Below are 17,780 nucleotides of genomic sequence, written 5' to 3'. Positions count from 1 at the left end.
GGGAAAAGTCACACAGTAATCGTCAAAAATAAGAAAATGAGGTCATATAGATCACGCTCCCGCGTCATCCTTGTCACTTGGCGCAAAAATATATTTAAAAAGGGGAATGCAACACGAGGACTTCCCAGGAGGTCACCCATCCTAGTACAACTCTCGCCCAAGCACGCTTAACTTCGGAGTTCTGATGGGATCCGGTGCTTTAGTGCTGGTATGATCGCATCCGACATGCAACTATCTATTTGTTCCTTATGCTTGCCCCTACTACTACTACTACTACTAGTCGTTGGGTGTCAACCTTGGTGGGAAAAGTCACACAGTAACCGTCAAAAATAAGAAAATGAGGTCATATAGATCACGGTCCCGCGTCATCCTTGTCACGTGGCGCAAAAATATATTTAAAAAGGAGAATGCAACACGAGGACTTCCCAGGAGGTCACCCATCCTAGTACTACTCTCGCCCAAGCACGCTTAACTTCAGAGTTCTGATGGGATCCGGTGCTTTAGTGCTGGTATGATCGCATCCGACATGCAACTATCTATTTGTTCCTTATGCTTGCCCCTACTACTACTACTACTACTAGTCGTTGGGTGTCAAGCGCGGTGGAAAAAGTCACACAGTAATCGTCAAAAATAAGAAAATGAGGTCATATAGATCACGCTCCCGCGTCATCCTTGTCACGTGGCGCAAAAATATATTTAAAAAGGGGAATGCAACACGAGGACTTCCCAGGAGGTCACCCATCCTAGTACTACTCTCGCCCAAGCACGCTTAACTTTGAAGTTCTGATGGGATCCGGTGCTTTAGTGCTCGTATGATCGCATCCGACATGCAATTATCTATTTGTTCCTTATGCTTGCCCCTACTAGTACTACTACTACTACTACTACTAGTCGTTGGGTGTCAAGCGCGGTGGGAAAAGTCACACAGTAATCGTCAAAAATAAGAAAATGAGGTCATATAGATCACGCTCCCGCGTCATCCTTGTCACGTGGCGCAAAAATATATTTAAAAAGGGGAATGCAACACGAGGACTTCCCAGGAGGTCACCCATCCTAGTACTACTCTCGCCCAAGCACGCTTAACTTCAGAGTTCTGATGGGATCCGGTGCTTTAGTGCTGGTATGATCGCATCCGACATGCAACTATCTATTTGTTCCTTATGCTTGCCCCTACTACTACTACTACTACTAGTCGTTGGGTGTCAAGCGCGGTGGAAAAAGTCACACAGTAATCGTCAAAAATAAGAAAATGAGGTCATATAGATCACGCTCCCGCGTCATCCTTGTCACGTGGCGCAAAAATATATTTAAAAAGGGGAATGCAACACGAGGACTTCCCAGGAGGTCACCCATCCTAGTACTACTCTCGCCCAAGCACGCTTAACTTCGGAGTTCTGATGTGATCCGGTGCTTTAGTGCTGGTATGATCACATCCGACATGCAACTATCTATTTGTTCCTTATGCTTGCCCCTACTACTACTACTACTACTACTACTAGTCGTTGGGTGCCAAGCGCGGTGGGAAAAGTCACACAGTAATCGTCAAAAATAAGAAAATGAGGTCATATAGATCACGCTCCCGCGTCATCCTTGTCACGTGGCGCAAAAATATATTTAAAAAGGGGAATGCAACACGAGGAATTCCCAGGAGGACTTCCCATCCTAGTACTACTCTCGCCCAAGCACGCTTAACTTCGGAGTTCTGATGGGATCCGGTGCTTTAGTGCTGGTATGATCGCATCCGACATGCAACTATCTATTTGTTCCTTATGCTTGCCCCTACTACTACTACTACTAGTACTACTACTACTACTACTACTACTAGTACTACTACTACTACTACTACTACTACTAGTCGTTGGGTGTCAAGCGCGGTGGGAAAAGTCACACAGTAATCGTCAAAAATAAGAAAATGAGGTCATATAGATCACGCTCCCGCGTCATCCTTGTCACGTGGCGCAAAAATATATTTAAAAAGGGGAATGCAACACGAGGACTTCCCAGGAGGTCACCCATCCTAGTACTACTCTCACCCAAGCACGCTTAACTTCGGAGTTCTGATGGGATCCGGTGCTTTAGTGCTGGTATGATCGCATCCGACATGCAACTATCTATTTGTTCCTTATGCTTGCCCCTACTACTACTACTACTAGTACTACTATTACTACTACTACTACTACTAGTCGTTGGGTGTCAAGCGCGGTGGGAAAAGTCACACAGTAATCGTCAAAAATAAGAAAATGAGGTCATATAGATCACGCTCCCGCGTCATCCTTGTCACGTGGCGCAAAAATATATTTAAAAAGGTGAATGCAACACGAGGACTTCCCAAGAGGTCACCCATCCTAGTACTACTCTCGCCCAAGCACGCTTAACTTCGGAGTTCTGATGGGATCCGGTGCTTTAGTGCTGGTATGATCGCATCCGACATGCAACTATCTATTTGTTCCATATGCTTGCCCCTACTACTACTACTACTACTAGTCGTTGGGTGTCAAGCGCGGTGGGAAAAGTCACACAGTAATCGTCAAAAATAACAAAATGAGGTCATATAGATCACGCTCCCGCGTCATCCTTGTCACGTGGCGCAAAAATATTTTTAAAAAGGGGAATGCAACACGAGGACTTCCCAGGAGGTCACCCATCCTAGTACTACTCTCGCCCAAGCACGCTTAACTTCGGAGTTTTGATGGGATCCGGTGCTTTAGTGCTGGTATGATCGCATCCGACATGCAACTATCTATTTGTTCCTTATGCTTGCCCCTACTACTACTACTACTAGTCGTTGGGTGTCAAGCGCGGTGGGAAAAGTCACACAGTAATCGTCAAAAATAAGAAAATGTGGTCATATAGATCACGGTCCCGCGTCATCCTTGTCACGTGGCGCAAAAATATATTTAAAAAGGGGAATGCAACACGAGGACTTCCTAGGAGGTCACCCATCCTAGTACTACTCTCGCCCAAGCACGCTTAACTTCGGAGTTCTGATGGGATCCGATGCTTTAGTGTTAGCATGATCGCATCCGACATGCAACTATCTATTTGTTCCTTATGCTTGCCCCTACTACTACTACTACTAGTCGTTGGGTGTCAAGCGCGGTGGGAAAAGTCACACGTTAATCGTCAAAAATAAAAAAATGAGGTCATATAGATCATGCTCCCGCGTCATCCTTGTCACGTGGCGCAAAAATATATTTAAAAAGGGGAATGCAACACGGAGTCCCAGGAGGTCACCCATCCTAGTACTACTCTCGCCCAAGCACGCTTAACTTCGGATTTCTGATGGGATCCGGTGCTTTAGTGCTGGTATGATCGCATCCGACATGCAACTATCTATTTGTTCCTTATGCTTGCCCCTACTACTACTACTACTACTACTACTACTACTACTAGTCATTGGGTGTCAAGCGCGGTGGGAAAAGTCACACAGTAATCGTCAAAAATAAGAAAATGAGGTCATATAGATCACGCTCCCGCGTCATCCTTGTCACGTGGCGCAAAAATATATTTAAAAAGGGGAATGCAACACGAGGACTTCCGAGGAGGTCACCCATCCTAGTACTACTCTCGCCCAAGCACGCTTAACTTCGGAGTTCTGATGGGATCCGGTGCTTTAGTGCTGGTATGATCGCATCCGACATGCAACTATCTATTTGTTCCTTATGCTTGCCCCTACTACTACTACTACTACTACTAGTCGTTGGGTGTCAAGCGCGGTGGGAAAAGTCACACAGTAATCGTCAAAAATAAGAAAATGAGGTCATATAGATCACGCTCCCGCGTCATCCTTGTCACGTGGCGCAAAAATATATTTAAAAAGGGGAATGCAACACGAGGACTTCCCAGGAGGTCACCCATCCTAGTACTACTCTCGCCCAAGCACGCTTAACTTCAGAGTTCTGATGGGATCCAGTGCTTTAGTGCTGGTCTGATCACATCCGACATGCAACTATCTATTTGTTCCTTATGCTTGCCCCTACTACTACTACTACTAGTACTACTACTACTACTACTACTACTACTACTACTAGTCGTTGGGTGTCAAGCGCGGTGGGAAAAGTCACACAGTAATCGTCAAAAATAAGAAAATGAGGTCATATAGATCACGCTCCCGCGTCATCCTTGTCACGTGGCGCAAAAATATATTTAAAAAGGGGAATGCAACACGAGGACTTCCCAAAAGGTCACCCGTCCTAGTACTACTCTCGCCCAAGCACGCTTAACTTCGGAGTTCTGATGGGATCCGGTGCTTTAGTGCTGGCATGATCGCATCCGACATGCAACTATCTATTTGTTCCTTATGCTTGCCCCTACTACTACTACTACTAGTCGTTGGGTGTCAAGCGCGGTGGGAAAAGTCACACGTTAATCGTCAAAAATAAAAAAATGAGGTCATATAGATCACGCTCCCGCGTCATCCTTGTCACGTGGCGCAAAAATATATTTAAAAAGGGGAATGCAACACGGAGTCCCAGGAGGTCACCCATCCTAGTACTACTCTCGCCCAAGCACGCTTAACTTCGGAGTTCTGATGGGATCCGGTGCTTTAGTGCTGGTATGATCGCATCCGATATGCAACTATCTATTTGTTCCTTATGCTTGCCCCTCCTACTACTACTACTACTACTACTACTACTACTACTAGTCGTTGGGTGTCAAGCGCGGTGGGAAAAGTCACACAGTAATCGTCAAAAATAAGAAAATGAGGTCATATAGATCACGCTCCCGCGTCATCCTTGTCACGTGGCGCAAAAATATATTTAAAAAGGGGAATGCAACACGAGGACTTCCCAGGAGGTCACCCATCCTAGTACTACTCTCGCCCAAGCACGCTTAACTTCAGAGTTCTGATGGGATCCGGTGCTTTAGTGCTGGTATGATCGCATCCGACATGCAACTATCTATTTGTTCCTGATGCTTGCCCCTACTACTACTACTACTACTACTAGTCGTTGGGTGTCAAGCGCGGTGGGAAAAGTCACACAGTAATCGTCAAAAATAAGAAAATGAGGTCATATAGATCACGCTCCCGCGTCATCCTTGTCACGTGGCGCAAAAATATATTTAAAAAGGGGAATGCAACACGAGGACTTCCCAGGAGGTCACCCATCCTAGTACTACTCTCGCCCAAGCACGCTTAACTTCGGAGTTCTGATGGGATCCGGTGCTTTAGTGCTGGTATGATCGCATCCGACATGCAACTATCTATTTGTTCCTTATGCTTGCCCCTACTACTACTACTACTAGTCGTTGGGTGTCAAGCGCGGTGGGAAAAGTCACACAGTAATTATCAAAAATAAGAAAATGAGGTCATATAGATCACGCTCCCGCGTCATCCTTGTCGCGTGGCGCAAAAATATATTTAAAAAGGGGAATGCAACACGAGGACTTCCCAGGAGGTCACCCATCCTAGTACTACTCTCGCCCAAGCACGCTTAGCTTCGGAGTTCTGATGGGATCCGATGCTTTAGTGCTGGTATGATCGCATCCGACATGCAACTATCTATTTGTTCCTTATGCTTGCCCCTACTACTACTACTACTACTAGTCGTTGGGTGTCAAGCGCGGTGGGAAAAGTCACACAGTAATCGTCAAAAATAAGAAAATGAGGTCATATAGATCACGCTCCCGCGTCATCCTTGTCACGTGGCGCAAAAATATATTTAAAAAGGGGAATGCAACACGAGGACTTCCCAAGAGGTCACCCATCCTAGTACTACTCTCGCCCAAACACGCTTAACTTCGGAGTTCTGATGGGATCCGGTGCTTTAGTGCTGGTATGATCGCATCCGACATGCAACTATCTATTTGTTCCTTATGCTTGCCCCTACTAATACTACTACTACTACTACTACTACTACTACTACTACTACTACTAGTCGTTGGGTGTCAAGCGCGGTGGGAAAAGTCACAGTAATCGTCAAAAATAAGAAAATGAGGTCATATAGATCACGCTCCCGCGTCATCCTTGTCACGTGGCGCAAAAATATATTTAAAAAGGGGAATGCAACACGAGGACTTCCCAGGAGGTCACCCATCCTAGTACTACTCTCGCCCAAACACGCTTAACTTCGGAGTTCTGATGGGATCCGGTGCTTTAGTGCTGGTATGATCGCATCCGACATGCAACTATCTATTTGTTCCTTATGCTTGCCCCTACTACTACTACTACTACTACTACTACTACTACAACTACTACTACTACTACTAGTCGTTGGGTGTCAAGCGCGGTGGGAAAAGTCACACAGTAATCGTCAAAAATAAGAAAATGAGGTCATATAGATCACGCTCCCGCGTCATCCTTGTCACGTGGCGCAAAAATATATTTAAAAAGGGGAATGCAACACGAGGACTTCCCAGGAGGTCACCCATCCTAGTACTACTCTCGCCCAAACACGCTTAACTTCGGAGTTCTGATGGGATCCGGTGCTTTAGTGCTGGTATGATCGCATCCGACATGCAACTATCTATTTGTTCCTTATGCTTGCCCCTACTAATACTACTACTACTACTACTACTACTACTACTACTACTACTACTACTACTACTACTACTACTACTACTAGTCGTTGGGTGTCAAGCGCGGTGGGAAAAGTCACATAGTAATCGTCAAAAATAAGAAAATGAGGTCATATAGATCACGCTCCCGCGTCATCCTTGTCACGTGGCGCAAAAATATATTTAAAAAGGGGAATGCAACACGAGGACTTCCCAGGAGGTCACCCATCCTAGTACTACTCTCGCCCAAACACGCTTAACTTCGGAGTTCTGATGCGATCCGGTGCTTTAGTGCTGGTATGATCGCATCCGACATGCAACTATCTATTTGTTCCTTATGCTTGCCCCTACTAATACTACTACTACTACTACTACTACCACTACTACTACTAGTCGTTGGGTGTCAAGCGCGGTGGGAAAAGTCACACACAGTAATCGTGAAAAATAAGAAAATGAGGTCATATAGATCACGCTCCCGCGTCATCCTTGTCACGTGGCGCAAAAATATATTTAAAAAGGGGAATGCAACACGAGGACTTCCCAGGAGGTCACCCATCCTAGTACTACTCTCGCCCAAGCACGCTTAACTTCGGAGTACTGATGGGATTCGGTGCTTTAGTGCTGGTATAATCGCATCCGACATGCAACTATCTATTTGTTCCTTATGCTTGCCCCTACTACTACTACTACTACCACTACTACTACTAGTCGTTGGGTGTCAAGCGCGGTGGGAAAAGTCACACAGTAATCGTCAAAAATAAGAAAATGAGGTCATATAGATCACGCTCCCGCGTCATCCTTGTCACGTGGCGCAAAAATATATTTAAAAAGGGGAATGCAACACGAGGACTTCCCAGGAGGTCACCGATCCTAGTACTACTCTCGCCCAAGCACGCTTAACTTCGGAGTTCTGATGGGATCCGGTGCTTTAGTGCTGGTATGATCGCATCCGACATGCAACTATCTATTTGTTCCTTATGCTTGCCCCTACTACTACTACTACTACTACTACTAGTCGTTGGGTGTCAAGCGCGGTGGAAAAGTCACACAGTAATCGTCAAAAATAAGAAAATGAGGTCATATAGATCACGCTCCCGCGTCATCCTTGTCACGTGGCGCAAAAATATATTTAAAAAGGGGAATGCAACACGAGGACTTCCCAGGAGGTCACCCATCCTAGTACTACTCTCGCCCAAGCACGCTTAACTTCGGAGTTCTGATGGGATCCGGTGCTTTAGTGTTGGTATGATCGCATCCGACATGCAACTATCTATTTGTTCCTTATGCTTGCCCCCTACTACTACTACTACTAGTCGTTGGGTGTCAAGCGCGGTGGGAAAAGTCACACAGTAATTATCAAAAATAAGAAAATGAGGTCATATAGATCACGCTCCCGCGTCATCCTTGTCGCGTGGCGCAAAAATATATTTAAAAAGGGGAATGCAACACGAGGACTTCCCAGGAGGTCACCCATCCTAGTACTACTCTCGCCCAAGCACGCTTAGCTTCGGAGTTCTGATGGGATCCGATGCTTTAGTGCTGGTATGATCGCATCCGACATGCAACTATCTATTTGTTCCTTATGCTTGCCCCTACTACTACTACTACTACTAGTCGTTGGGTGTCAAGCGCGGTGGGAAAAGTCACACAGTAATCGTCAAAAATAAGAAAATGAGGTCATATAGATCACGCTCCCGCGTCATCCTTGTCACGTGGCGCAAAAATATATTTAAAAAGGGGAATGCAACACGAGGACTTCCCAAGAGGTCACCCATCCTAGTACTACTCTCGCCCAAACACGCTTAACTTCGGAGTTCTGATGGGATCCGGTGCTTTAGTGCTGGTATGATCGCATCCGACATGCAACTATCTATTTGTTCCTTATGCTTGCCCCTACTAATACTACTACTACTACTACTACTACTACTACTACTACTACTACTAGTCGTTGGGTGTCAAGCGCGGTGGGAAAAGTCACAGTAATCGTCAAAAATAAGAAAATGAGGTCATATAGATCACGCTGCCGCGTCATCCTTGTCACGTGGCGCAAAAATATATTTAAAAAGGGGAATGCAACACGAGGACTTCCCAGGAGGTCACCCATCCTAGTACTACTCTCGCCCAAACACGCTTAACTTCGGAGTTCTGATGGGATCCGGTGCTTTAGTGCTGGTATGATCGCATCCGACATGCAACTATCTATTTGTTCCTTATGCTTGCCCCTACTACTACTACTACTACTACTACTACTACTACAACTACTACTACTACTACTAGTCGTTGGGTGTCAAGCGCGGTGGGAAAAGTCACACAGTAATCGTCAAAAATAAGAAAATGAGGTCATATAGATCACGCTCCCGCGTCATCCTTGTCACGTGGCGCAAAAATATATTTAAAAAGGGGAATGCAACACGAGGACTTCCCAGGAGGTCACCCATCCTAGTACTACTCTCGCCCAAACACGCTTAACTTCGGAGTTCTGATGGGATCCGGTGCTTTAGTGCTGGTATGATCGCATCCGACATGCAACTATCTATTTGTTCCTTATGCTTGCCCCTACTAATACTACTACTACTACTACTACTACTACTACTACTACTACTACTACTACTACTACTACTACTACTACTAGTCGTTGGGTGTCAAGCGCGGTGGGAAAAGTCACATAGTAATCGTCAAAAATAAGAAAATGAGGTCATATAGATCACGCTCCCGCGTCATCCTTGTCACGTGGCGCAAAAATATATTTAAAAAGGGGAATGCAACACGAGGACTTCCCAGGAGGTCACCCATCCTAGTACTACTCTCGCCCAAACACGCTTAACTTCGGAGTTCTGATGCGATCCGGTGCTTTAGTGCTGGTATGATCGCATCCGACATGCAACTATCTATTTGTTCCTTATGCTTGCCCCTACTAATACTACTACTACTACTACTACTACCACTACTACTACTAGTCGTTGGGTGTCAAGCGCGGTGGGAAAAGTCACACACAGTAATCGTGAAAAATAAGAAAATGAGGTCATATAGATCACGCTCCCGCGTCATCCTTGTCACGTGGCGCAAAAATATATTTAAAAAGGGGAATGCAACACGAGGACTTCCCAGGAGGTCACCCATCCTAGTACTACTCTCGCCCAAGCACGCTTAACTTCGGAGTACTGATGGGATTCGGTGCTTTAGTGCTGGTATAATCGCATCCGACATGCAACTATCTATTTGTTCCTTATGCTTGCCCCTACTACTACTACTACTACCACTACTACTACTAGTCGTTGGGTGTCAAGCGCGGTGGGAAAAGTCACACAGTAATCGTCAAAAATAAGAAAATGAGGTCATATAGATCACGCTCCCGCGTCATCCTTGTCACGTGGCGCAAAAATATATTTAAAAAGGGGAATGCAACACGAGGACTTCCCAGGAGGTCACCGATCCTAGTACTACTCTCGCCCAAGCACGCTTAACTTCGGAGTTCTGATGGGATCCGGTGCTTTAGTGCTGGTATGATCGCATCCGACATGCAACTATCTATTTGTTCCTTATGCTTGCCCCTACTACTACTACTACTACTACTACTAGTCGTTGGGTGTCAAGCGCGGTGGAAAAGTCACACAGTAATCGTCAAAAATAAGAAAATGAGGTCATATAGATCACGCTCCCGCGTCATCCTTGTCACGTGGCGCAAAAATATATTTAAAAAGGGGAATGCAACACGAGGACTTCCCAGGAGGTCACCCATCCTAGTACTACTCTCGCCCAAGCACGCTTAACTTCGGAGTTCTGATGGGATCCGGTGCTTTAGTGTTGGTATGATCGCATCCGACATGCAACTATCTATTTGTTCCTTATGCTTGCCCCTACTACTACTACTACTACTAGTCGTTGGGTGTGAAGCGCGGTGGGAAAAGTCACACAGTAATTGTCAAAAATAAGAAAATGAGGTCATATAGATCACGCTCCCGCGTCATCCTTGTCACGTGGCGCAAAAATATATTTAAAAAGGGGAATGCAACACGAGGACTTCCCAGGAGGTCACCCATCCTAGTACTACTCTCGCCCAAGCACGCTTAACTTCGGAGTTCTGATGGGATCCGGTGCTTTAGTGCTGGTATGATCGCATCCGACATGCAACTATCTATTTGTTCCTTATGCTTGCCCCTACTACTACTACTACTACTAGTCGTTGGGTGTCAAGCGCGGTGGGAAAAGTCACACAGTAATCGTCAAAAATAAGAAAATGAGGTCATATAGATCACGCTCCCGCGTCATCCTTGTCACGTGGCGCAAAAATATATTTAAAAAGGGGAATGCAACACGAGGACTTCCCAAGAGGTCACCCATCCTAGTACTACTCTCGCCCAAACACGCTTAACTTCGGAGTTCTGATGGGATCCGGTGCTTTAGTGCTGGTATGATCGCATCCGACATGCAACTATCTATTTGTTCCTTATGCTTGCCCCTACTAATACTACTACTACTACTACTACTACTACTACTACTACTACTAGTCGTTGGGTGTCAAGCGCGGTGGGAAAAGTCACAGTAATCGTCAAAAATAAGAAAATGAGGTCATATAGATCACGCTGCCGCGTCATCCTTGTCACGTGGCGCAAAAATATATTTAAAAAGGGGAATGCAACACGAGGACTTCCCAGGAGGTCACCCATCCTAGTACTACTCTCGCCCAAACACGCTTAACTTCGGAGTTCTGATGGGATCCGGTGCTTTAGTGCTGGTATGATCGCATCCGACATGCAACTATCTATTTGTTCCTTATGCTTGCCCCTACTACTACTACTACTACTACTACTACTACTACTACTACTACTACTACTACTACTAGTCGTTGGGTGTCAAGCGCGGTGGGAAAAGTCACACAGTAATCGTCAAAAATAAGAAAATGAGGTCATATAGATCACGCTCCCGCGTCATCCTTGTCACGTGGCGCAAAAATATATTTAAAAAGGGGAATGCAACACGAGGACTTCCCAGGAGGTCACCCATCCTAGTACTACTCTCGCCCAAACACGCTTAACTTCGGAGTTCTGATGGGATCCGGTGCTTTAGTGCTGGTATGATCGCATCCGACATGCAACTATCTATTTGTTCCTTATGCTTGCCCCTACTAATACTACTACTACTACTACTACTACTACTACTACTAGTCGTTGGGTGTCAAGCGCGGTGGGAAAAGTCACATAGTAATCGTCAAAAATAAGAAAATGAGGTCATATAGATCACGCTCCCGCGTCATCCTTGTCACGTGGCGCAAAAATATATTTAAAAAGGGGAATGCAACACGAGGACTTCCCAGGAGGTCACCCATCCTAGTACTACTCTCGCCCAAACACGCTTAACTTCGGAGTTCTGATGGGATCCGGTGCTTTAGTGCTGGTATGATCGCATCCGACATGCAACTATCTATTTGTTCCTTATGCTTGCCCCTACTACTACTACTACTACTACTACTACTACTACTACTACTACTACTACTAGTCGTTGGGTGTCAAGCGCGGTGGGAAAAGTCACACACAGTAATCGTCAAAAATAAGAAAATGAGGTCATATAGATCACGCTCCCGCGTCATCCTTGTCACGTGGCGCAAAAATATATTTAAAAAGGGGAATGCAACACGAGGACTTCCCAGGAGGTCACCCATCCTAGTACTACTCTCGCCCAAGCACGCTTAACTTCGGAGTACTGATGGGATTCGGTGCTTTAGTGCTGGTATGATCGCATCCGACATGCAACTATCTATTTGTTCCTTATGCTTGCCCCTACTACTACTACTACTACCACTACTACTACTAGTCGTTGGGTGTCAAGCGCGGTGGGAAAAGTCACACAGTAATCGTCAAAAATAAGAAAATGAGGTCATATAGATCACGCTCCCGCGTCATCCTTGTCACGTGGCGCAAAAATATATTTAAAAAGGGGAATGCAACACGAGGACTTCCCAGGAGGTCACCGATCCTAGTACTACTCTCGCCCAAGCACGCTTAACTTCGGAGTTCTGATGGGATCCGGTGCTTTAGTGCTGGTATCATCGCATCCGACATGCAACTATCTATTTGTTCCTTATGCTTGCCCCTACTACTACTACTACTACTACTACTACTAGTCGTTGGGTGTCAAGCGCGGTGGGAAAAGTCACACAGTAATCGTCAAAAATAAGAAAATGAGGTCATATAGATCACGCTCCCGCGTCATCCTTGTCACGTGGCGCAAAAATATATTTAAAAAGGGGAATGCAACACGAGGACTTCCCAGGAGGTCACCCATCCTAGTACTACTCTCGCCCAAGCACGCTTAACTTCGGAGTTCTGATGGGATCCGGTGCTTTAGTGCTGGTATGATCGCATCCGACATGCAACTATCTATTTGTTCCTTATGCTTGCCCCTACTACTACTACTACTACTAGTCGTTGGGTGTCAAGCGCGGTGGGAAAAGTCACACAGTAATTGTCAAAAATAAGAAAATGAGGTCATATAGATCACGCTCCCGCGTCATCCTTGTCACGTGGCGCAAAAATATATTTAAAAAGGGGAATGCAACACGAGGACTTCCCAGGAGGTCACCCATCCTAGTACTACTCTCGCCCAAGCACGCTTAACTTCGGAGTTCTGATGGGATCCGGTGCTTTAGTGCTGGTATGATCGCATCCGACATGCAACTATCTATTTGTTCCTTATGCTTGCCCCTACTACTACTACTACTACTAGTCGTTGGGTGTCAAGCGCGGTGGGAAAAGTCACACAGTAATCGTCAAAAATAAGAAAATGAGGTCATATAGATCACGCTCCCGCGTCATCCTTGTCACGTGGCGCAAAAATATATTTAAAAAGGGGAATGCAACACGAGGGCTTCCCAGGAGGTCACCCATCCTAGTACTACTCTCGCCCAAACACGCTTAACTTCGGAGTTCTGATGGGATCCGGTGCTTTAGTGCTGGTATGATCGCATCCGACATGCAACTATCTATTTGTTCCTTATGCTTGCCCCTACTAATACTACTACTACTACTACTACTACTACTACTACTACTACTACTACTACTAGTCGTTGGGTGTCAAGCGCGGTGGGAAAAGTCACAGTAATCGTCAAAAATAAGAAAATGAGGTCATATAGATCACGCTCCCGCGTCATCCTTGTCACGTGGCGCAAAAATATATTTAAAAAGGGGAATGCAACACGAGGACTTCCCAGGAGGTCACCCATCCTAGTACTACTCTCGCCCAAACACGCTTAACTTCGGAGTTCTAATGGGATCCGGTGCTTTAGTGCTGGTATGATCGCATCCGACATGCAACTATCTATTTGTTCCTTATGCTTGCCCCTACTAATACTACTACTACTACTACTACTACTACTACTAGTCGTTGGGTGTCAAGCGCGGTGGGAAAAGTCACATAGTAATCGTCAAAAATAAGAAAATGAGGTCATATAGATCACGCTCCCGCGTCATCCTTGTCACGTGGCGCAAAAATATATTTAAAAAGGGGAATGCAACACGAGGACTTCCCAGGAGGTCACCCATCCTAGTACTACTCTCGCCCAAACACGCTTAACTTCGGAGTTCTGATGGGATCCGGTGCTTTAGTGCTGGTATGATCGCATCCGACATGCAACTATCTATTTGTTCCTTATGCTTGCCCCTACTAATACTACTACTACTACTACTACTACTACTACTACTAGTCGTTGGGTGTCAAGCGCGGTGGGAAAAGTCACACACAGTAATCGTCAAAAATAAGAAAATGAGGTCATATAGATCACGCTCCCGCGTCATCCTTGTCACGTGGCGCAAAAATATATTTAAAAAGGGGAATGCAACACGAGGACTTCCCAGGAGGTCACCCATCCTAGTACTACTCTCGCCCAAGCACGCTTAACTTCGGAGTACTGATGGGATTCGGTGCTTTAGTGCTGGTATGATCGCATCCGACATGCAACTATCTATTTGTTCCTTATGCTTGCCCCTACTACTACTACTACTACCACTACTACTACTAGTCGTTGGGTGTCAAGCGCGGTGGGAAAAGTCACACAGTAATCGTCAAAAATAAGAAAATGAGGTCATATAGATCACGCTCCCGCGTCATCCTTGTCACGTGGCGCAAAAATATATTTAAAAAGGGGAATGCAACACGAGGACTTCCCAGGAGGTCACCGATCCTAGTACTACTCTCGCCCAAGCACGCTTAACTTCGGAGTTCTGATGGGATCCGGTGCTTTAGTGCTGGTATCATCGCATCCGACATGCAACTATCTATTTGTTCCTTATGCTTGCCCCTACTACTACTACTAGTACTACTACTACTAGTCGTTGGGTGTCAAGCGCGGTGCGAAAGGTCACACAGTAATCGTCAAAAATAAGAAAATGAGGTCATATAGATCACGCTCCCGCGTCATCCTTGTCACGTGGCGCAAAAATATATTTAAAAAGGGGAATGCAACACGAGGACTTCCCAGGAGGTCACCCATCCTAGTACTACTCTCGCCCAAGCACGCTTAACTTCGGAGTTCTGATGGGATCCGGTGCTTTAGTGCTGGTATGATCACATCCGACATGCAACTATCTATTTGTTCCTTATGCTTGCCCCTACTACTACTACTACTACTACTACTAGTCGTTGGGTGTCAAGCGCGGTGGGAAAAGTCACACAGTAATCGTCATAAATAAGAAAATGAGGTCATATAGATCACGCTCCCGCGTCATCCTTGTCACGTGGCGCAAAAATATATTTAAAAAGGGGAATGCAACACGAGGACTTCCCAGGAGGTCACCCATCCTAGTACTACTCTCGCCCAAGCACGCTTAACTTCGGAGTTTTGATGGGATCCGGTGCTTTAGTGCTGGTATGATCGCATCCGACATGCAACTATCTATTTGTTCCTTATGCTTGCCCCTACTACTACTACTACTACCACTACTACTACTAGTCGTTGGGTGTCAAGCGCGGTGGGAAAAGTCACACAGTAATCGTCAAAAATAAGAAAATGAGGTCATATAGATCACGCTCCCGCGTCATCCTTGTCACGTGGCGCAAAAATATATTTAAAAAGGGGAATGCAACACAAGGACTTCCCACGAGGTCACCCATCCTAGTACTACTCTCGCCCAAGCACGCTTAACTTCGGAGTTCTGATGGGATCCGGTGCTTTAGTGCTGGTATGATCACATCCGACATGCAACTATCTATTTGTTCCTTATGCTTGCCCCTACTACTACTACTACTACTATTACTACTACTACTACTACTAGTCGTTGGGTGTCAAGAGCGGTGGGAAAAATCACACAGTAATCGTCAAAAATAAGAAAATGAGGTCATATAGATCACGCTCCCGCGTCATCCTTGTCACGTGGCGCAAAAATATATTTTAAAAAGGGGAATGCAACACGAGGACTTCCCAGGAGGTCACCCATCCTAGTACTACTCTCGCCCAAGCACGCTTAACTTCGGAGTTCTGATGGGATCCGGTGCTTTAGTGCTGGTATGATCGCATCCGACATGCAACTATCTATTTGTTCCTTATGCTTGCCCCTACTACTACTACTACTAGTCGTTGGGTGTCAAGCGCGGTGGGAAAAGTCACACAGTAATCGTCAAAAATAAGAAAATGAGGTCATATAGATCACGGTCCCGCGTCATCCTTGTCACGTGGCTTAAAAATATATTTAAAAAGGGGAATGCAACACGAGGACTTCCCAGGAGGTCACCCATCCTAGTAGTACTCTCGCCCAAGCACGCTTAACTTCGGAGGTCACCCATCCTAGTACTACTCTCGCCCAAGCACGCTTAACTTCGGAGTTCTGATGGGATCCGGTGCTTTAGTGCTGGTATGATCGCATCCGACATGCAACTATCTATTTGTTCCTTATGCTTGCCCCTACTACTACTACTACTACTACCACTACTACTACTAGTCATTCGGTGTCAAGCGCGGTGGGAAAAGTCACACAGTAATCGTCAAAAATAAGAAAATGAGGTCATATAGATCACGCTCCCGCGTCATCCTTGTCACGTGGCGCAAAAATATATTTAAAAAGGGGAATGCAACACGAGGACTTCCCAGGAGGTCACCCATCCTAGTACTACTCTCGCCCAAGCACGCTTAACTTCGGAGTTCTGATGGGATCCGGTGCTTTAGTGCTGGTATGATCGCATCCGACATGCAACTATCTATTTGTTCCTTATGCTTGCCCCTACTACTACTACTACTACTACTACTACTACTACTAGTCGTTGGGTGTCAAGCGCGGTGGGAAAAGTCACACAGTAATCGTCAAAAATAAGAAAATGAGGTCATATAGATCACGCTCCCGCGTCATCCTTGTCACGTGGCGCAAAAATATATTTAAAAAGGGGAATGCAACACGAGGACTTCCCAGGAGGTCACCCATCCTAGTACTACTCTCGCCCAAGCACGGTTAACTTCGGAGTTCAGGAGGTCACCCATCCTAGTACTACTCTCGCCCAAGCACGGTTAACTTCGGAGTTCTGATGGGATCCGGTGCTTTAGTGCTGGTATGATCGCATCCGACATGCAACTATCTATTTGTTCCTTATGCTTGCCCCTACTACTACTACTACTACTACCACTACTACTACTAGTCGTTGGGTTTCAAGCGCGGTGGGAAAAGTCACACAGTAATCGTCAAAAATAAGAAAATGAGGTCATATAGATCACGCTCCCGCGTCATCCTTGTCACGTGGCGCAAAAATATATTTAAAAAGGGGAATGCAACACAAGGACTTCCCAGGAGGTCACCCATCCTAGTACTACTCTCGCCCAAGCACGCTTAACTTCGGAGTTCTGATGGGATCCGGTGCTTTAGTGCTGGTATGATCGCACCGACATGCAACTATCTATTTGTTCCTTATGCTTGCCCCTACTACTACTACTACTAGTCGTTGGGTTTCAAGCGCGGTGGGAAAAGTCACACAGTAATCGTCAAAAATAAGAAAATGAGGTCATATAGATCACGCTCCCGCGTCATCCTTGTCACGTGGCGCAAAAATATATTTAAAAAGGGGAATGCAACACGAGGACTTCCCAGGAGGTCACCCATCCTAGTACTACTCTCGCCCAAGCACGCTTAACTTCGGAGTTCTGATGGGATCCGGTGCTTTAGTGCTGGTATGATCGCACCGACATGCAACTATCTATTTGTTCCTTATGCTTGCCCCTACTACTACTACTACTAGTCGTTGGGTGTCAAGCGCGGTGGGAAAAGTCACACAGTAATCGTCAAAAATAAGAAAATGAGGTCATATAG

At 45.8% G+C, this 17,780-nt stretch overlaps 54 non-coding genes and 1 pseudogene across 54 annotated transcripts; all 55 read right to left on the bottom strand.

Annotated features, from left to right (window-relative positions):
- Positions 1-103: 103 nt before the first annotated feature.
- On the bottom strand, positions 104-222 carry LOC123435518. Its single transcript, XR_006626765.1, has one exon. It is a non-coding gene; the product is annotated as a 5S ribosomal RNA (ribosomal RNA).
- A 182-nt stretch (positions 223-404) lies between these two features.
- LOC123436346 lies at positions 405-523 on the bottom strand. The gene has a single exon (XR_006627574.1). It is a non-coding gene; the product is annotated as a 5S ribosomal RNA (ribosomal RNA).
- Positions 524-705: 182 nt separating this feature from the next.
- On the bottom strand, positions 706-824 carry LOC123432578. The gene has a single exon (XR_006624154.1). It is a non-coding gene; the product is annotated as a 5S ribosomal RNA (ribosomal RNA).
- Positions 825-1,015: 191 nt separating this feature from the next.
- LOC123435764 lies at positions 1,016-1,134 on the bottom strand. Its single transcript, XR_006627012.1, has one exon. It is a non-coding gene; the product is annotated as a 5S ribosomal RNA (ribosomal RNA).
- Positions 1,135-1,316: 182 nt separating this feature from the next.
- LOC123437282 lies at positions 1,317-1,435 on the bottom strand. The gene has a single exon (XR_006628471.1). It is a non-coding gene; the product is annotated as a 5S ribosomal RNA (ribosomal RNA).
- A 188-nt stretch (positions 1,436-1,623) lies between these two features.
- Positions 1,624-1,743, bottom strand: LOC123432415. Its single transcript, XR_006623999.1, has one exon. It is a non-coding gene; the product is annotated as a 5S ribosomal RNA (ribosomal RNA).
- Positions 1,744-1,979: 236 nt separating this feature from the next.
- On the bottom strand, positions 1,980-2,098 carry LOC123436323. The gene has a single exon (XR_006627552.1). It is a non-coding gene; the product is annotated as a 5S ribosomal RNA (ribosomal RNA).
- A 209-nt stretch (positions 2,099-2,307) lies between these two features.
- On the bottom strand, positions 2,308-2,426 carry LOC123435419. Its single transcript, XR_006626671.1, has one exon. It is a non-coding gene; the product is annotated as a 5S ribosomal RNA (ribosomal RNA).
- A 182-nt stretch (positions 2,427-2,608) lies between these two features.
- On the bottom strand, positions 2,609-2,727 carry LOC123437616. Its single transcript, XR_006628789.1, has one exon. It is a non-coding gene; the product is annotated as a 5S ribosomal RNA (ribosomal RNA).
- A 179-nt stretch (positions 2,728-2,906) lies between these two features.
- LOC123433124 lies at positions 2,907-3,025 on the bottom strand. Its single transcript, XR_006624676.1, has one exon. It is a non-coding gene; the product is annotated as a 5S ribosomal RNA (ribosomal RNA).
- A 179-nt stretch (positions 3,026-3,204) lies between these two features.
- On the bottom strand, positions 3,205-3,320 carry LOC123433272. Its single transcript, XR_006624803.1, has one exon. It is a non-coding gene; the product is annotated as a 5S ribosomal RNA (ribosomal RNA).
- Positions 3,321-3,517: 197 nt separating this feature from the next.
- Positions 3,518-3,636, bottom strand: LOC123436232. The gene has a single exon (XR_006627466.1). It is a non-coding gene; the product is annotated as a 5S ribosomal RNA (ribosomal RNA).
- Positions 3,637-3,821: 185 nt separating this feature from the next.
- LOC123432194 lies at positions 3,822-3,940 on the bottom strand. Its single transcript, XR_006623790.1, has one exon. It is a non-coding gene; the product is annotated as a 5S ribosomal RNA (ribosomal RNA).
- A 215-nt stretch (positions 3,941-4,155) lies between these two features.
- On the bottom strand, positions 4,156-4,274 carry LOC123438853. Its single transcript, XR_006629970.1, has one exon. It is a non-coding gene; the product is annotated as a 5S ribosomal RNA (ribosomal RNA).
- A 179-nt stretch (positions 4,275-4,453) lies between these two features.
- On the bottom strand, positions 4,454-4,569 carry LOC123433021. The gene has a single exon (XR_006624579.1). It is a non-coding gene; the product is annotated as a 5S ribosomal RNA (ribosomal RNA).
- A 200-nt stretch (positions 4,570-4,769) lies between these two features.
- Positions 4,770-4,888, bottom strand: LOC123435763. The gene has a single exon (XR_006627011.1). It is a non-coding gene; the product is annotated as a 5S ribosomal RNA (ribosomal RNA).
- A 185-nt stretch (positions 4,889-5,073) lies between these two features.
- Positions 5,074-5,192, bottom strand: LOC123437606. Its single transcript, XR_006628780.1, has one exon. It is a non-coding gene; the product is annotated as a 5S ribosomal RNA (ribosomal RNA).
- Positions 5,193-5,371: 179 nt separating this feature from the next.
- On the bottom strand, positions 5,372-5,490 carry LOC123437166. Its single transcript, XR_006628361.1, has one exon. It is a non-coding gene; the product is annotated as a 5S ribosomal RNA (ribosomal RNA).
- Positions 5,491-5,672: 182 nt separating this feature from the next.
- Positions 5,673-5,791, bottom strand: LOC123436689. The gene has a single exon (XR_006627902.1). It is a non-coding gene; the product is annotated as a 5S ribosomal RNA (ribosomal RNA).
- A 210-nt stretch (positions 5,792-6,001) lies between these two features.
- LOC123435864 lies at positions 6,002-6,120 on the bottom strand. Its single transcript, XR_006627109.1, has one exon. It is a non-coding gene; the product is annotated as a 5S ribosomal RNA (ribosomal RNA).
- A 215-nt stretch (positions 6,121-6,335) lies between these two features.
- Positions 6,336-6,454, bottom strand: LOC123435863. The gene has a single exon (XR_006627107.1). It is a non-coding gene; the product is annotated as a 5S ribosomal RNA (ribosomal RNA).
- A 236-nt stretch (positions 6,455-6,690) lies between these two features.
- Positions 6,691-6,809, bottom strand: LOC123438471. Its single transcript, XR_006629611.1, has one exon. It is a non-coding gene; the product is annotated as a 5S ribosomal RNA (ribosomal RNA).
- A 208-nt stretch (positions 6,810-7,017) lies between these two features.
- Positions 7,018-7,136, bottom strand: LOC123432411. The gene has a single exon (XR_006623995.1). It is a non-coding gene; the product is annotated as a 5S ribosomal RNA (ribosomal RNA).
- A 194-nt stretch (positions 7,137-7,330) lies between these two features.
- LOC123438566 lies at positions 7,331-7,449 on the bottom strand. Its single transcript, XR_006629701.1, has one exon. It is a non-coding gene; the product is annotated as a 5S ribosomal RNA (ribosomal RNA).
- A 187-nt stretch (positions 7,450-7,636) lies between these two features.
- LOC123437409 lies at positions 7,637-7,755 on the bottom strand. Its single transcript, XR_006628591.1, has one exon. It is a non-coding gene; the product is annotated as a 5S ribosomal RNA (ribosomal RNA).
- A 180-nt stretch (positions 7,756-7,935) lies between these two features.
- LOC123437165 lies at positions 7,936-8,054 on the bottom strand. The gene has a single exon (XR_006628360.1). It is a non-coding gene; the product is annotated as a 5S ribosomal RNA (ribosomal RNA).
- A 182-nt stretch (positions 8,055-8,236) lies between these two features.
- Positions 8,237-8,355, bottom strand: LOC123436688. The gene has a single exon (XR_006627901.1). It is a non-coding gene; the product is annotated as a 5S ribosomal RNA (ribosomal RNA).
- A 210-nt stretch (positions 8,356-8,565) lies between these two features.
- LOC123435862 lies at positions 8,566-8,684 on the bottom strand. Its single transcript, XR_006627106.1, has one exon. It is a non-coding gene; the product is annotated as a 5S ribosomal RNA (ribosomal RNA).
- Positions 8,685-8,899: 215 nt separating this feature from the next.
- On the bottom strand, positions 8,900-9,018 carry LOC123435861. Its single transcript, XR_006627105.1, has one exon. It is a non-coding gene; the product is annotated as a 5S ribosomal RNA (ribosomal RNA).
- A 236-nt stretch (positions 9,019-9,254) lies between these two features.
- Positions 9,255-9,373, bottom strand: LOC123438470. Its single transcript, XR_006629610.1, has one exon. It is a non-coding gene; the product is annotated as a 5S ribosomal RNA (ribosomal RNA).
- Positions 9,374-9,581: 208 nt separating this feature from the next.
- LOC123432410 lies at positions 9,582-9,700 on the bottom strand. The gene has a single exon (XR_006623994.1). It is a non-coding gene; the product is annotated as a 5S ribosomal RNA (ribosomal RNA).
- Positions 9,701-9,894: 194 nt separating this feature from the next.
- Positions 9,895-10,013, bottom strand: LOC123438565. Its single transcript, XR_006629700.1, has one exon. It is a non-coding gene; the product is annotated as a 5S ribosomal RNA (ribosomal RNA).
- Positions 10,014-10,200: 187 nt separating this feature from the next.
- Positions 10,201-10,319, bottom strand: LOC123437407. Its single transcript, XR_006628589.1, has one exon. It is a non-coding gene; the product is annotated as a 5S ribosomal RNA (ribosomal RNA).
- A 182-nt stretch (positions 10,320-10,501) lies between these two features.
- Positions 10,502-10,620, bottom strand: LOC123437595. Its single transcript, XR_006628769.1, has one exon. It is a non-coding gene; the product is annotated as a 5S ribosomal RNA (ribosomal RNA).
- Positions 10,621-10,802: 182 nt separating this feature from the next.
- Positions 10,803-10,921, bottom strand: LOC123436687. The gene has a single exon (XR_006627900.1). It is a non-coding gene; the product is annotated as a 5S ribosomal RNA (ribosomal RNA).
- A 207-nt stretch (positions 10,922-11,128) lies between these two features.
- On the bottom strand, positions 11,129-11,247 carry LOC123435859. Its single transcript, XR_006627103.1, has one exon. It is a non-coding gene; the product is annotated as a 5S ribosomal RNA (ribosomal RNA).
- A 218-nt stretch (positions 11,248-11,465) lies between these two features.
- Positions 11,466-11,584, bottom strand: LOC123435858. The gene has a single exon (XR_006627102.1). It is a non-coding gene; the product is annotated as a 5S ribosomal RNA (ribosomal RNA).
- A 203-nt stretch (positions 11,585-11,787) lies between these two features.
- LOC123435857 lies at positions 11,788-11,906 on the bottom strand. The gene has a single exon (XR_006627101.1). It is a non-coding gene; the product is annotated as a 5S ribosomal RNA (ribosomal RNA).
- A 214-nt stretch (positions 11,907-12,120) lies between these two features.
- LOC123431970 lies at positions 12,121-12,239 on the bottom strand. Its single transcript, XR_006623574.1, has one exon. It is a non-coding gene; the product is annotated as a 5S ribosomal RNA (ribosomal RNA).
- A 194-nt stretch (positions 12,240-12,433) lies between these two features.
- LOC123432007 lies at positions 12,434-12,552 on the bottom strand. The gene has a single exon (XR_006623610.1). It is a non-coding gene; the product is annotated as a 5S ribosomal RNA (ribosomal RNA).
- Positions 12,553-12,743: 191 nt separating this feature from the next.
- Positions 12,744-12,862, bottom strand: LOC123437584. Its single transcript, XR_006628758.1, has one exon. It is a non-coding gene; the product is annotated as a 5S ribosomal RNA (ribosomal RNA).
- A 182-nt stretch (positions 12,863-13,044) lies between these two features.
- On the bottom strand, positions 13,045-13,163 carry LOC123437573. The gene has a single exon (XR_006628747.1). It is a non-coding gene; the product is annotated as a 5S ribosomal RNA (ribosomal RNA).
- A 182-nt stretch (positions 13,164-13,345) lies between these two features.
- Positions 13,346-13,464, bottom strand: LOC123436388. The gene has a single exon (XR_006627614.1). It is a non-coding gene; the product is annotated as a 5S ribosomal RNA (ribosomal RNA).
- A 216-nt stretch (positions 13,465-13,680) lies between these two features.
- Positions 13,681-13,799, bottom strand: LOC123436887. The gene has a single exon (XR_006628094.1). It is a non-coding gene; the product is annotated as a 5S ribosomal RNA (ribosomal RNA).
- A 200-nt stretch (positions 13,800-13,999) lies between these two features.
- Positions 14,000-14,118, bottom strand: LOC123435856. Its single transcript, XR_006627100.1, has one exon. It is a non-coding gene; the product is annotated as a 5S ribosomal RNA (ribosomal RNA).
- Positions 14,119-14,323: 205 nt separating this feature from the next.
- On the bottom strand, positions 14,324-14,442 carry LOC123431968. The gene has a single exon (XR_006623572.1). It is a non-coding gene; the product is annotated as a 5S ribosomal RNA (ribosomal RNA).
- Positions 14,443-14,636: 194 nt separating this feature from the next.
- On the bottom strand, positions 14,637-14,755 carry LOC123432006. The gene has a single exon (XR_006623609.1). It is a non-coding gene; the product is annotated as a 5S ribosomal RNA (ribosomal RNA).
- A 191-nt stretch (positions 14,756-14,946) lies between these two features.
- On the bottom strand, positions 14,947-15,065 carry LOC123435132. The gene has a single exon (XR_006626392.1). It is a non-coding gene; the product is annotated as a 5S ribosomal RNA (ribosomal RNA).
- Positions 15,066-15,253: 188 nt separating this feature from the next.
- LOC123437614 lies at positions 15,254-15,372 on the bottom strand. The gene has a single exon (XR_006628788.1). It is a non-coding gene; the product is annotated as a 5S ribosomal RNA (ribosomal RNA).
- Positions 15,373-15,566: 194 nt separating this feature from the next.
- Positions 15,567-15,685, bottom strand: LOC123437021. Its single transcript, XR_006628224.1, has one exon. It is a non-coding gene; the product is annotated as a 5S ribosomal RNA (ribosomal RNA).
- A 204-nt stretch (positions 15,686-15,889) lies between these two features.
- Positions 15,890-16,008, bottom strand: LOC123437562. The gene has a single exon (XR_006628736.1). It is a non-coding gene; the product is annotated as a 5S ribosomal RNA (ribosomal RNA).
- A 179-nt stretch (positions 16,009-16,187) lies between these two features.
- On the bottom strand, positions 16,188-16,354 carry LOC123433044 (annotated as a pseudogene).
- A 197-nt stretch (positions 16,355-16,551) lies between these two features.
- On the bottom strand, positions 16,552-16,670 carry LOC123437550. The gene has a single exon (XR_006628724.1). It is a non-coding gene; the product is annotated as a 5S ribosomal RNA (ribosomal RNA).
- A 569-nt stretch (positions 16,671-17,239) lies between these two features.
- Positions 17,240-17,358, bottom strand: LOC123438892. Its single transcript, XR_006630007.1, has one exon. It is a non-coding gene; the product is annotated as a 5S ribosomal RNA (ribosomal RNA).
- A 178-nt stretch (positions 17,359-17,536) lies between these two features.
- Positions 17,537-17,655, bottom strand: LOC123438090. The gene has a single exon (XR_006629251.1). It is a non-coding gene; the product is annotated as a 5S ribosomal RNA (ribosomal RNA).
- Positions 17,656-17,780: the final 125 nt, after the last annotated feature.

This window comes from Hordeum vulgare, chromosome 2H, assembly GCF_904849725.1.
Source record: "Hordeum vulgare subsp. vulgare chromosome 2H, MorexV3_pseudomolecules_assembly, whole genome shotgun sequence".
In the NCBI taxonomy this organism is placed as follows: Eukaryota; Viridiplantae; Streptophyta; class Magnoliopsida; order Poales; family Poaceae; genus Hordeum; species Hordeum vulgare.
This window is presented reverse-complemented; position numbering and strand designations above follow the sequence as displayed.